The sequence below is a fragment of the Dendrobium catenatum genome, unplaced genomic scaffold, assembly GCF_001605985.2.
Source record: "Dendrobium catenatum unplaced genomic scaffold, ASM160598v2 fragScaff_scaffold_1056, whole genome shotgun sequence".
NCBI lineage: Eukaryota > Viridiplantae > Streptophyta > Magnoliopsida > Asparagales > Orchidaceae > Dendrobium > Dendrobium catenatum.
The window spans coordinates 6,874,345-6,880,395 of record NW_021319518.1 but is presented as its reverse complement, the minus strand read 5'-3'; positions in this window follow the sequence as shown (position 1 = coordinate 6,880,395).

The window sequence follows — 6,051 nt, the reverse complement described above, 5'->3', positions numbered from 1 at the left end:
CATCCTTTGGGGGAAGGCCTCAGCTCGATGTAATAAATATACATCATATAGAGTGCATTACATGGTGGGATTTGAAAGAATCATTATTGACATGTTCGTTTGGTTGGCACGACTGTAGTTGGTGAATGATATAAGTTAGAAGGACCATAGTCAAATGATGGTGGTCAGAATGACCTAGTCAGGTGGCAGAGGTTAGAAAGACCGTAGTTGGCCAACGGTGGTCAGAAATATTGTAGTTGGCTGACGTTGGTCAGAAAAATCGTAGTAGGATAACAGTGGTCGAAAGGACCATAATCGGTGGTTGGCGGAGGTCGAAAAGACTGTAGTCGATGATAGTGGTCAAAAGTATCTTAACCAGTGAGCGACAAAGGTCGAAAAAATGGTAGTTGGTGATGGTGGTCAAAAGGATCGTAGTCGGTGCGACGGAGTTCGGAAAGACCATAGTCGGGTGACGGTGGTCGGAAAGACCATAACTGGGTGACGGTGGTTAGAAGAATCGTACTCATATGACGGTGTTAGAAGGGACTATAGTCAGTGGGCAATGGAGATCAAAAAAAATTATAGTCGGTGATGGTTGTTAGAAGGACCATAGTTGACAGGCGACAGAAAAAACCTGTTAAGAATTGGTGGTTGAGCATAAATCCGGCAACAGTTTATGGCTGAGCGGAAGTCCGGCTAAAGTCCAACGATGGTCGTTGGTCGAGTAGTGGTCGAGGAGAAGCAAGGTGGCAAGAGAGATCTCAAATTTCTCTTCCTTCTTCCTCTCTTTAACTTTCTTCTTTTTGGCCCCTTTGTAAAGAATAAGGGGTTTTTTTATAGTTTTATAGGAGTGGCATGACCAGCAAATAGAGAAAAGATCAAGGGCACATTGGGAGTGGTTCGAATGGACAACTGATATTAATTCACTTGATCATAGATTGTTTGTCAATTATTTAAGTGTCTTCATGATGTTAGAATTCCTCAATCTTATGCTCATTGGATTCGTCTCGTCGAGTCACTTGATTCAACTACAAGCATGTCACATTTGAAAATCATTTGACTGTTCAATTTATGGTTTAAATCTTTCAAATGTGCTTCGGGTCCTTGATTTGAACCCATTTGGGCTTAGGTTAGAACGAATTAGGTAGAATATTTATTTGCATCATTTCTGAAGTAAATGTGCTTTCAAATAGAGCTCTAATTAATTTCCTCAACTAGACGCTTTAGTTTTTCTTAGTTAGGTTAACTATGTTACGTTCTTTTTTTTTTCACAACAAGGAAGACTGATGGTGCAATAGAGATTCAAGAAATGAGATACCTTAGCATTCACGGTGGGTTTTAATAGAAAGGGGCTTCTTTTTTAGTTGACTAAGGGGCCCAAAATACTCACTTGGAGAATAATAAAGAGAACAATAGACCCAACCTAAGGAAATATAATGAGCACTGTTGCGTCCTGGAATATTAGCGATAGTAGAGAGTGGTATAGTTTCGCATCTTAGTTTTGTACAAAGATCCAACATACAAACAGAAAAGAAAGTAGGGGTATACAGTTCATAAGAGACAAGATTTTTTATATGGAAACTCCTGAAAAGGGGAAAAACTATAGTGTCTAACCCAATTTGAATGAATCCACTTGTGTTTGCAGTTGATTACAAATGAGATCCATCCTTGGGGTGAAGGCCTTAGCTCGATGTAATAAATATAAATCATATATAGTGCATTACATGATGGGATTTGAAAGAATCGGTGTTGACAGAATCGTTTGATCGGTTGGACCATAGTTAGCAAGCGATGATGGTTTGAAGGATGCTAAGAAGAACCATAATCGGGTGACGGAGGTCAGAAAGACCGTAGTTGTGCAACGGCGGTCGGAAGGATCGTAATTAGGGGGGGGGGATGATGGTCAGAAAGATCATAGTTGGGCGACGGTGGTCAGAAAGACCGTAGTTAAGCGACGATGATCAAAAAGATCGTAGTTGGGCGACGTTGGTCAGAAGAATCGTAGTCAGATGACAGTGGTCGGAAGGGCCATAGTCGGTGGAGGTTGGAATGATAATAGTCGATGACGATGGTTAGAAGTACTATAGTTGGTGAGTGATAGGAGTCAGAAAGATTGTAGTCGGTGATAGTGGTCGAAGGGATCGTAGTCGGTGAGCGATGGAGGTCGGAAAGACCGTATTCAGTGATAGTGGTCGAAAGGACCATAATTGGAATGTGATGGAGGTCGGAAGATCATAGTGGGGCGACAGTGGTCAGAAAGATCATACTTGGGCAACAGTGGTTGGAAGAACCGTAGTCGGATGACGGTGGTCAGAAGGACCATAGTTCGGCTGGAGATGGAGGTCGAAAAGACCATAGTCAATGACAGTGGTCAAGAGGACCGTAGTCAATGGGCAACGGAAGAAATCTGACAATAATTGGTGGTCGAGCATAAGTTTGGCGACAGTTCGTGGCCGAGTGAAAGTCCGACCAAAGTTCAACGACGGTTGGTGGCCGGGGAGTGATCGAAGAGGAACTTGGTAGCAAGAGAGATCTCAGATGTCTCTTCATTCTTCCTCTTCTTTCCGTTTCTTTTTTTCCTCCATTGTAAAGAATGAGGGGTCTATTTATAATTTTCTGATAGTTGCATGACCAGTAAATATGGAGAAGATCAAGGGCACGTTGGGAGTGGTTCGAATGGACGGCTAATATTGATTCCCTTGATCATCGACCGTTTATCGAGTATTTAAGTACCTTAATGATGTCAAAATTTCTCAATCTTAGGCTTGTTGGATTCGTCTCGTCTAGTCGCTCAATTCAACTATAAGCATGTCACCTTGAAAATCATTTGATTGTCCAATTTATGGTTTAATCCTTTCAAATGTGCTTCGGGTCTTTGATTTGGACCCATTTGTGCTTAGATTAGAACGAATTTGGTATCGTTGGGTTCGTCTTTTTGACACATTCCATTTGAATTTAAATATTCTGAAATCGGAGTTTGGATGGTTCCAAAATTAATTTAGAAGTTTCCCATGTGAATTGGCCTCGAGATTCATGCCCGATCTGAAAAACATTTTGTGATATATCAAGCACAATACACAAATATGGTAGAAAACAACCCAAAAAAAAGCGCTGAGGAGAACACTAAGGCTTCGTTTGGGACGGCTTTTTTATTGCTTTCTAAAACGGAATTTTAGTTAAAAAATAAAAAAATTTGTATTAAAACTCCGTTTTAGAAAGCAATAAAAAAGCCGTCCCAAACGAAGCCTAAATCAACTAAATTCAATCATAAATGAACAACATCCACAAAGCAGGGGGCAATCGAATATATGGAGCGCTAAAATCCATTTCTCTAAAAACTAGCAAGTGGAGAAGATCTTACCATATCTTTGAACTAATCTTTCTCAAGAGAATGCAAAAAAAAAAAGCAAAAATCCTCCCTCATCAACTCCTTGTGTCATTCACAAAATACCAAAAGCTATCTAACACATTGAGTATGAGTAGTAGGATTATGACCTAAATGTGTGAATTATTAAATAACAGTCAATATTTAACATATTCACTCATAGTTATTCTTTATATCAAATCTTCCATATCAATAATAAATCAAGTGAATAGTCTAATATGCTCAAATCAGCAAAGTCAACGCATTCAAAGTCTTGAAGGGCATTAACAATACACAAACCTATAAAGTTCAAGCATTTCTTGAAATTATGAACAAATATCACTATGGTAACTATGTAAGCAGAATTGTGCTCTATGCATGTCTTTTAAATTAAAATATCACTGTTTTTAACATTCTCTTTTATAAAGTGGTACCAAATATTGAACCCAACATTGCCCATGAATCATACAAAATTACATTGAGAATGCTGAGTGAAAGAAAGAAAAAAAATATATAGAGAGTGAAAAAAAAAATTTAGAGAAAGAAGCTTTAAGATTTTTATAAAATGTGCTCAATCATAACAAATTGTGTAAAAATGTATAAATTGTGCTCACCTCTCAACCTCATATTTATAGTTTTGGGCTGGGGCCTGAGCATTACAAAAGTGATAATATATATATATATAATATATAGTGAATATGAGATTGAGTAAATCAAATTTAACTCTTGAACTAGCTTAATTTAGTATACATCATGTAATAATCCAAAGACATGAAAAGAATTTGGTAAATGAAAAATATGAGTTTTTGAATGTCTATTTGAACTAGAGTGATTTAGCACTATGCTTTGGAGCACTGCGGCGCTAGCTTAAGAGCACGGTGGCGCAAGAAATCGTCATCATGGCATTTACGTTTCTGTTCTACAATAATTCTAGATTCAGTTGGTAGCGTTAAGGTACTATTGGTGGCTTTGGCACTAAAATATATTTTTATATATATTAAATTATAAACATCCCTGCCATTCCCTCTCCCTCCCACCACTAAGCGCTGCCTTGCACAGGAAGAAATCAAAGAAGGAAGAAGAGAAAGGAAAAAAGAAAGATGATCTTCTGAGCTTTTTCTTCTGTCATTTTTTGTTAGAAAAATTATGCTACTCATAATAAGTGACTATCCTCTTACTTCTATTTTTGGTGATTTTGATTTCTACGGATTTTATCTCTCATAAATCTGTCAAAAATACATTATATCCTGATTTTGTAAGCTTTCACCATGTAACTTTTGATATGTTATAGATTTGATCATTCTGAACAACATGATATGATTTTATTACATTTTCACTAGTTAGAAACATGTATATGAATATTTCTATGAAATGAGTAGGAAAGAGGCATACTAAAATGGGTTGAAAGTTGGTGATGTACTATGATTTGATATGATAATATTGATATGTAATATGTGTTGAAATGATTGATAGAACTGATATGTACTAGAATGTAATACTGATCTAACTGAAAGGATATTCTGATTGATATCACATATTTGAAATAATAAATCCTATGTGATAACTTTAAGAGTACTGCTTCACTTATTGGAGTCATAAGGAGCTAGCGATTGATTAAAAGTTATACGTAGTCAAGGCGACTAATCCATGCGATTCATTGGGATTTATGAGTACAAAATGTAAATATTTACTATAGAAAATGGAATGATGTTTTCCATTGTTTATTTATTTCATGTATTGCAATTATTCAGCACTGAATGTCAAATTGATCTAGTTGTTAAATAAAACATAAAATAAATAAAATGATAATAAAAAATGATACAGAGAAAAAAAAAAAGTTATTGCGCTTCAGATCCCAAGACGTGACAAGTCGGGTTGACTTAGCTTGAACCAGGTTTTATGGATGTTTGGGTGTACCCTTAACATTAATATACTTGATTCTCATATGATGCATATGATCTCTTGCTAGCATATTAGAGCATACTTGGCACTAAAGTGAAATAAGGCCATCCAATCATATACTACTCCGACGGTAGACTAAGGGAAAAAAAACCAACAAACATACGAAATATCATTAATAAAATATTTTCAACTAATATACAATTCCAACTTTCACGCTATAATTTTATCTATCATTTATTTAAATTATGATTTTTAATATTTCATAAATTGTATAGTGTAATATACAATAAAAAAATAATGAGAATATAACTACATAAATTTATTCCTTTTTTTCTTTTAATTTATATGCATTATTTTTAATTTTTAATATAATATCAATAGCAACGTTGCTATTATTAGGAGATACTTTTTAAAATATTATCTGCAGTATCGATGATCAACTTAACCAATCCAACCTTCATTATCATATTATTTTGCCATGTGTATTTAACCTTCATTATCATATTGTTTTTCCATTTGTACTGAAATATGTGCACGATATAACCTAAAAATACTAGCAGTAACTATGTCAACGAGTAGAGATTTTTTTTTTTACGAGATATCTACCCGCTGCTATCCCCATAAAAGAGTCGCTAGACGAAATAATTAATCCCTCGGCAAGCCCAAAGGCAACTAGACCCATATGTGTCGGACCAAGCGTTTATTTTCTCCCCATTTAAAGAATCATGCAGCATGAGAGACGAGTTGAACGTGGATTGGGGGTACTCAATCACGCTCGCCCATCAACCCAAATAAGCCCGATGAGA